Source organism: Phasianus colchicus, chromosome 15 (assembly GCF_987193195.1).
Source record: "Phasianus colchicus chromosome 15, bPhaCol1.hap1.1, whole genome shotgun sequence".
Classification (NCBI taxonomy): domain Eukaryota; kingdom Metazoa; phylum Chordata; class Aves; order Galliformes; family Phasianidae; genus Phasianus; species Phasianus colchicus.
In genome coordinates, this window is record NC_143450.1 from 4443745 (window position 1) to 4451571 (window position 7827).

Consider the following 7827-nt stretch of genomic DNA (forward strand, 5'->3'; position numbering starts at 1 on the left):
CAAGAATGCCCAGTTCTAACAGAGGCATCAAGTGACTTGCAGTAAAAAAGCGCCTACAAAGCCAGGGAGCCCTTCTGGCTCCCCAAACGTGTCCTGATCTAGAACTTCTTAGTACTGCACCCCTCACACTCATACAAGAAATGTGAAAATCTTGTCTTAATTACCGAGCTCTTAATAATGAAAGTTTTCTTTCCCTGCACTTCTTCCTTTCCTTCAGGGAGCTCAGCAAGAACTTTACAGATGAGACAAGTAAACAGGCCACTTGCTGATGCCTGTTTCTGTGCTCAGACTCCAGGTCTTCCAGCACAGAATACTTTCTGGAATTGGTCAAGAGTGATGTCTGATGTCCTTGGTAACAAACCCGTCTCAAAGCTGAGACTACAAGCACACGTGGTTCCTTCCAGACACAGGTTTTTCAGAATGGCTGCCCCTGGGGTCATTATCCCCCAGCAAAACATCAGGAACCACATCACAGTTTTACACAAAGGTGAAAGCTGAAGAATCCAACAGCCTGTTTTCTTGCAAAACTGCTTTCTGTCTTGTTGACAAAGGTCCAATGTAAGGAAAAAGTAAAGAGTGCGGCAGGTGTGTTTCAAACACCATTCAATGTCTTTGGAGAGTCCATCCCTACTCACCCCTTTAGATAAACTCTGTCTCTTCTTACTATTAATTTGTCCTTTACTATCAAATTACAGAAATTTCCAATTTTTTCCATGTTTCTGCTGTTCTGAGAAAAGCACAATGCACTGTATTCACAGATTTTATAATGCTGTAATAAAAGCCCTGTATAAGACTGTATTTACTGTCTACATCAATTGTATTTGCCTTCATCAGTGGCACTGTCTCAGGTACAATGGCATACAAGCTACATAAACAGCACTGTCACTTTGACAATAATAAAGCAATAAGGAACACCTCTAAAAAGAAGAAACCAAATTCCCATAATTCAACTACATCTCCTCCTCTCCAAAATCCTTGCATGAAGCTGACAAGCAGCTTCTCATTATTCTAATTCACAGTATTCTAATGTCATGGTAACACAGAATATAATGTCACATTAGTGTTGATGCAGATGCTATAATGAGCCTTGCATTTTATGCATTCTCACTTGATACATATTTTGTTTTCTGTATGTTTTTCATGTCAATAAAACATAGGTATTGTTAATACATTTTTTGTTTGCAAAACATATTTGCAGAAAAAGCATACATCTTTCAATGTTTGTTTTTTTTTTTTTCCCCAATATGGTGTTCCAAACCATAGCACTCATCTTTCTTGTTCTGGACATCCCACTGAACACAGGGAGATCGCTCTTAAGTGCAATTGCTCTGCTGAGGACCACCCTCTCAAAGGTATCATCAAATGCATGAAAACTGATATCCACTAGTTCAAAAAGAAATACCCCTAAATGCTTTAAATGCTGACCTGGACTATACAAATATCAAGCACTAACAAAGGATGCTCTTCTGAAAGACAAGACCATACTTTCTCTCATAATAGGGGAGATTCTGCAGCTTGACTTCCTTTAAAAGAAAAGCACAAAACAACATACAGCACACATAGCTGTAAAGCTAGACCACATTGCACTGTAAAAGTAATCAGGAATTGCTTCCCAAAATGTAGAAAGATGGCTTTACTTTGAAAGATTCAACACTCAACTCCAAGCAGTTTGAACAGATCGCTGACTGTGAGCTAGATCTCATGCCACCTAAGTGCTGTGAAAGCGACTGGAGGAAAATTCTGTGTTATCAGAATGAAGACTTCAGTTCTGATCACTGCTGCCAAATTTCAGGGATGTGCTGAACGAATTATTACAAGAGTTCTGCAATCAGTGAGATCCTTAAGAAAAGCTCTACTGACTCCACTGGGTGTAGGATGTAATCATTAAACTCTCTGCTTCAGCACAGAATTCAGATAGATATTATTCTTAACAGCCTAGGGGAAAAAGAAGATCTTCAGACAACAGATTGGACTGAATCCCAAAGCATTATTATTACACTAGTCCAAAAGAAAAAATTACAAGAAGAGGGGGATTTTCAGCAGCTCAAGTACATATTCTAATGAAGAAAAATGGGATTTCATTGCTATTGGATAAGTGGCCGATAGCAAACAATGTTAGCATGAAATTACTTTCTCAACATTTAATGGATTTTTTTTGTTGATAAGTAACTCTTGCTCTCAAAATCTACGAGACAATTAGATGACAAGATAAGCCAAGCTTCCAGATCAGACCTGACTCATGGAAGACAAAGTAGCCCAAGAACCCAGCCCAGCTGTTACGTAAACTTGGGTTCAGTTTGGCTTCTGCAAATTTAAATGGAATCTATAAACTACCAAAGCTCCTCAAATCAAAAGGAACTCAAGACTATGTTTCATATCTGGATTTACAAACTGCGTGCTTCCCCTGGATACCTCACCACACCCACAGATTATTTTTAATGCTTTTCTCGTAAAAAGAAGACTTCTGTTAAAATATCGAAGGTTGAATCATGTTTAAAGACAGAAGGCAAAGGTACACAGGAAAGCATTAACCCTACTAAGCCAAGGGTCACTCTCAGATTTTTACTGACGTGACATTGGAGAGTTCCTAGCAGAACTCAATGAAACAGTTCCTCAGAGTGACACAAACATGCTGCATTCACAGCAGGAAAACCCGCACCAGAGTTATCTATCCTTCAATCAAATCTAGAGAACCAAATGCACAAGTGTTCCTTCCCATTGTTCATACTTAGTCTACACACATAAACCTGCTCTGGATTTTCCCCGCACAGCTTTCTACCCTTGAACTGAAGAATTTAGCATCTTGTTCTACATTCCCTGGATATTATCTCAAGTTACATTAAAAACAATTTTAAAAAATTAACGCTGTTGCAGAAGTTTTCTGGTGAGAGCACAGCATTGCTAAAGCACAGGCTCCTGAAAAAAGGCTGAAGAATCATTGGATACGAAGCCAGAGCTCGTGCACAACACCCTGCAAACAGGTTTGCAGCCTCTGCACTCATCCCCTGAGAGACGGACAGGACAAGGAAGTAGAAGTACTGTGTTGGAATCTTTCAGGAAGCAGATCTGCTAAATCAGGGGCTCTGTCCAACACGAAATCTCTTTGAGAAACAAAGGAAGATGTAAAGAGATGAGTGGAAAGGCAGCAAAGAAAAGCTCTCCTAGCAGGTGTGTGGGAATAACCTGCTGAAAGCCTGAACGTATTGGGCATTTTTGTGCTCTAGGACAGGAGATACTCACATAACAGTAAGAGAATATCTTACACTGCATGGAAAGAGGGCTACGCTTCAGTTTTGTAACATCACTGCTTCTATAACTGCAGATGTCTACGGAAATGGGAGATGAGATGGGCAGTAGGAGAGCAGTCTGCCTATCAGACCTACTGTGCAGGCACAAACCTTCAGGCACACAAGTTCAACTTATCTCTGCATTTCCCTCTTTATTTTTCTACTTATGCTGCTTTCCCTAGCAGAAAGTGACAGAAGGATTCAAGTATTAAAATTAACTTTCAAAGTCAGTTGCCAGATCCCAAAATGAGTATGTTACAGAGATTCCCAACAACAACAACAACAACAAAAATAAAAACAGCCCCAGAGGGGAGAAGTGCAACTCTGTGAAATGTGTTCTTCTGAGCAACTGGGCTCTTATTTCTCATTGAAAATCACAGCCACTTAATTCTTTCAGACCACTCTGAAATTATAAACTATATTATTTATCTAATGAAATAATAAAAAAGGTAGACATGACCCCTTTTAAGACTGCAGTGCCATATGTAACCACTTAGTTTGTTATAGAGCTATTTATTCAGTTTAATGTGTGTATTTTGACTGTATACATAACATAAGAACTAGATCTCATGAGTGATACAGGTTTGTTTCTATTTTCAAGGACTGAGGGAATGCTGGCCTCGAAGCTCTCTGAACTGTCTGAGAAGGCTTTCTGATGGGATCACAAAAAGCTCAAGGGGAAAAAAGGTCAAAAGAAACAAGTATAAATTTCAGCAAAGACAAAGACTGCATCATCTTTTACATTTCAAGATCCCTATCTGCTCAGAAACTCAATTGCTCAACTTCTAGTTTGCATGTCTTTGACAACCTTCATTGAAATAATATGCAAATACTAAATTTATTACAGTTAGGGGTAATGTGAGATGCTTTCTTATTCATTTAATCAAATCCATCTGTTAATTCCAGAAGATAGTAGCTTTGAATTATATTGGTATTTGCATTAGCAGGAATTGGGAGTAACCTAAGTATGCGGTTACTTCAGTTTTATGGAAGGCTGAGGGTTTTTTGTTTGTTTTTTACTATTTTGCATATTAAATGTAGACGTCTTTAGAATCTTGAAGGAGACTGATGACTTTCTGTTCTTCTCATATCACTTGGAGCATGAGAATACTGAGACAGCTGGACTACCAGTCTGAGTCAGTGTAGCTGACTGTACATTGGGCATGTATTTCATGCATAAAACCCACGGAAGATATTTACACAATACAGTAGCAGATCTGCTTCACACCAAATATTATTCCTTTTCTCTAAAAGACGACTGGACTCATACATGTACTGTTAGTTAGCCAAGTCAGTTGAAAATTGGAGGTGAAGCAGCATTGCCCTCCGTTTCCAGCATTATTAAGTTGGCTCAGAAGTGTCTTCTAGTTTTTTATTTGATAAACTCAAAATACTGTGTAGCAGTTGAAGCCGTAGTAATACAGTCAAAAAACACTTCCAGGTCAGCTTGAGAGAGCTCACAGGGAGCTGCACAGCTGTCACATTGCCCAGAGCAGTGCTGCTTACAGCACATAGGCAGCCTGAGGAGATGGACCACTGAATCACTACACCCCTGAATGCGCCACTGCACTTCCATAAGCATTCATTGTGTTCTTCCAATTAACAATATATTTGAAAACCATGAACATGTATGCTTGGAACATTCAATTTGAGAAATTGGAAGAGTATATTCATCTCCCGTGACTCCTCTTTCTCTACATTCTTCTTTAATAAGGTCTCAACATTTCATGGCCACTGAAGAATTCAAAGAATGCCATTAACCAAGATACCACCCTGCTAATTAAAACTAAATACTCGTTCTGAAAGAATTCCACAGCAGAACTTAAGTCTTACACACAGAAACCCTTTTTAAAGGCAAAATATTAAAGCTTTCTATTTTCCAGCTGATACCTCAGCCTTCTTTTTTGCCTTTGGATTCTTTGTACAATAAAACACCAAAATCTTGAGTCTGGAATCTCATCAATATTTTTCCATAATTTATAAAGTTCAGCTTTCACATTTTGGTCTCAGGAATTTGTTTTCTGCTTGTGAACTATGGCTTTACCTGTCTTTATTACAGAGGACGGAAAAGGGAAGAAAGGAGAGGGCGTAGGGGAGGGAATGAATTGCTGGAATTTACCTTTACTTGAGGCAAGGAAAGAAGAAATTTAGAAAGAACAACAATGGAAAAAAACCCACTAAATCAGTAGTAGACCCCAAACACTCCATCATCCCGAAGTTTACGTATTTTCTATTTCTGTAATATTCTGTTTTTCTTTCTAGACAGAAAACTGGAAATTGCCATGTAGAATTTTTTCCCTGGAATCCTGCTTAGTTCCTGAGGACTGGCAGGAAGTCTAAAACATCTTTTGACTATCCAAAATGCTGCCGCGTTACCTCTGAGTAACAAAGCACTTTTATCACAAACATTGCAAATATTTCTGGGATCCTGTCTCTTTACTTTAGAAGTTTTAGACTTACCTCATTCTAACTTTGGAAAAAAAGATTTCTGTCCATTTCCATGAATACAGGAGAATCACACAGCTCAGAGCTTCAGCATGACCCCTTCAGAAGCAGCTGCTTTTCTCAGTCTACTGCATTTTCCATCGCACCCAAACATAGCTGTAAAGCAGTAAGTTTCAAAGCAATCCCTTCGGATCACATGCTTTCCTTCCAGTGAGCTTTGCTTTATACTCTCATGCTTTTGAACAGCAGCACCTTATTATCTCCATAACAGTTCTTCACAATGTTATTTAATGATGCTTACTGTCAGTCATCAGCTGTAACTGATGAGAAGTACCTCACAGCAGCTGTGAAAACGCAGAGCTTGCTCTGCCTGCACTCATTAGGACAGCTATGCTACCAAACCTGGCCTGTGAACCAAGGTATAGAGGTAGGTATGATGTGACATACATAAAGCATTTCCATGTCACTTCCAATACATATGCGTGTTCCAGTTTACACTGAAACAATACATTATGTTACAGTGAGATGAAACAGATATATCCTCTAGTATTCTAGTGATAAGATCAGTTGTTTGGAACAATACACAGATCTTATGCCCATCTCAGTAGAAGGGAGACTGTAATGAAAGTACATATTGATAAATACCACCACATTTGAGTTATTCACTGAATTGCCCCAGAAGATTCCATTCTGAAGGATTCTACAAGCTTGTCTAGCTTCAAGACTTCAGAAAAGAAAAGGAGTTTGTGAATTAACTAAACATGGAGCTCAAACACTGCACTTCATTTAGAAATCATTTGAAACACTTCATTTAAGAGTTTCTGAAATGAAAGATAATGGACTTCTAGGTTTGGGACATCATGTTGTAATCTGCAATGAAAACATTTACAAAGTCCAATGAAATTTAAAGGGGTGGCTTTTTATCCCTTCTCCCCCCACCCCGCCCCTTTTTTTGTTTTTAAATCCAGATCATCCTTCCAGAGCCACAGACTGGCCCTAGCATCAAGTAAGCAGGCTGAAAGGCTGAACTGCTTCATTTGTGTCAGATATCATAGCTCAGCTCAGTTAAAGACAGAGGAACACAATGGTACTTCCTGCACCTTGTCAGAGTAGAAAATGGTTTTCAGCACTGCCCTTCCACAGGCACTCATGTGATCTCTCCTATCTAGCAAATCCCTTTACACTTCGATAACATGGCATTTCAAGGCATGTCAGTTCAGTATGAACCCATGTCAATTCGGTATCTCACATCAAAATAAGAAATGTTAGTGCTGTACTAAGCTTTATGCCTTTCTAGGAGGTACAGTAAGATCTAATCCCATAGGTGAGGGGACTCTTACTAACATGCTAGCCATTAATGTTGAACCAGGCAAATCAACAGAGAGCAGTAAAGTTCCTTTTCCCCGTATTATGAACCGTAGGACTCTATTTTCCACTCCTACCCTTGCCACAACCCAACGTGCAGCTCTTTAGGCCACAGCATCCACAGTGCTGTAAGTGAAATTATTGCAAAAGGTGTAATTTCCCAGGGCAGCTGGCATTCCTTGCTAATATCTGTTTCAAACTCCTTTTGTGCAGTCGGATTTCCAACACCACGTTTTTAGAACATCAGGCTTGTGCAAACTGAGAGCAGTGAGCTTCTCCACAACACTACGAGGGTTCTTTCTGGTTCCTGAGCTTTACCACATCTCTGCAGCCTTGAAGCCTTCGAAAGACCTTCAATCTAAACTCAAACCTCTAAACTCAGGAGCTCTGAGTACTGTGACACAGTGCTAAGCAGAGTTCAGCAGCTGCTGCTGCACTGCAAAGCACAATTCAAGCCCTCTTCAGCCCCAATCGCTCTGAAAAAGCAAAGTGGCAACGGTTCATTTCATTAATTCTGTAGGCAGAACGTTAATGTTACAACAGTGCGTGCCCACAGCATGAAGCACACGGTTTAAGCGCGGTGCTGACTGACCTGGTGGAGGCAGAAACCCACCCGTTCTTCACCTTAGGGAGGACAGGCGCTGCAGAGCCCGGTTCTGTGGGACAGCGGCAGCAGGAAACGTCTCTCCGCATTACATAGCAACACGCGTTTGAGGCGCTCTGTGCAAAA

The 7827-nt window shown here is 40.0% G+C and overlaps 1 protein-coding gene across 4 annotated transcripts in view; it reads right to left on the reverse strand.

The window, feature by feature from the left end:
* Nucleotides 1-7827, reverse strand: part of C15H5orf58 (chromosome 15 C5orf58 homolog) — a 57823-nt gene that overhangs the window by 44494 nt on the left and 5502 nt on the right. The window contains exon 1 of one of the 4 annotated variants that reach the window (XM_090150764.1): nucleotides 7722-7804. The exons of 1 other annotated variant lie outside the window; for it this stretch is intronic. The gene's annotated coding sequence lies outside the window, so the exon portion shown is untranslated. Of the gene's footprint in view, nucleotides 1-5747; nucleotides 6403-7689; nucleotides 7805-7827 lie in introns of those variants that run through there. 2 more of the 4 variants (XM_090150762.1, XM_090150765.1) reach the window with 2 other exon arrangements.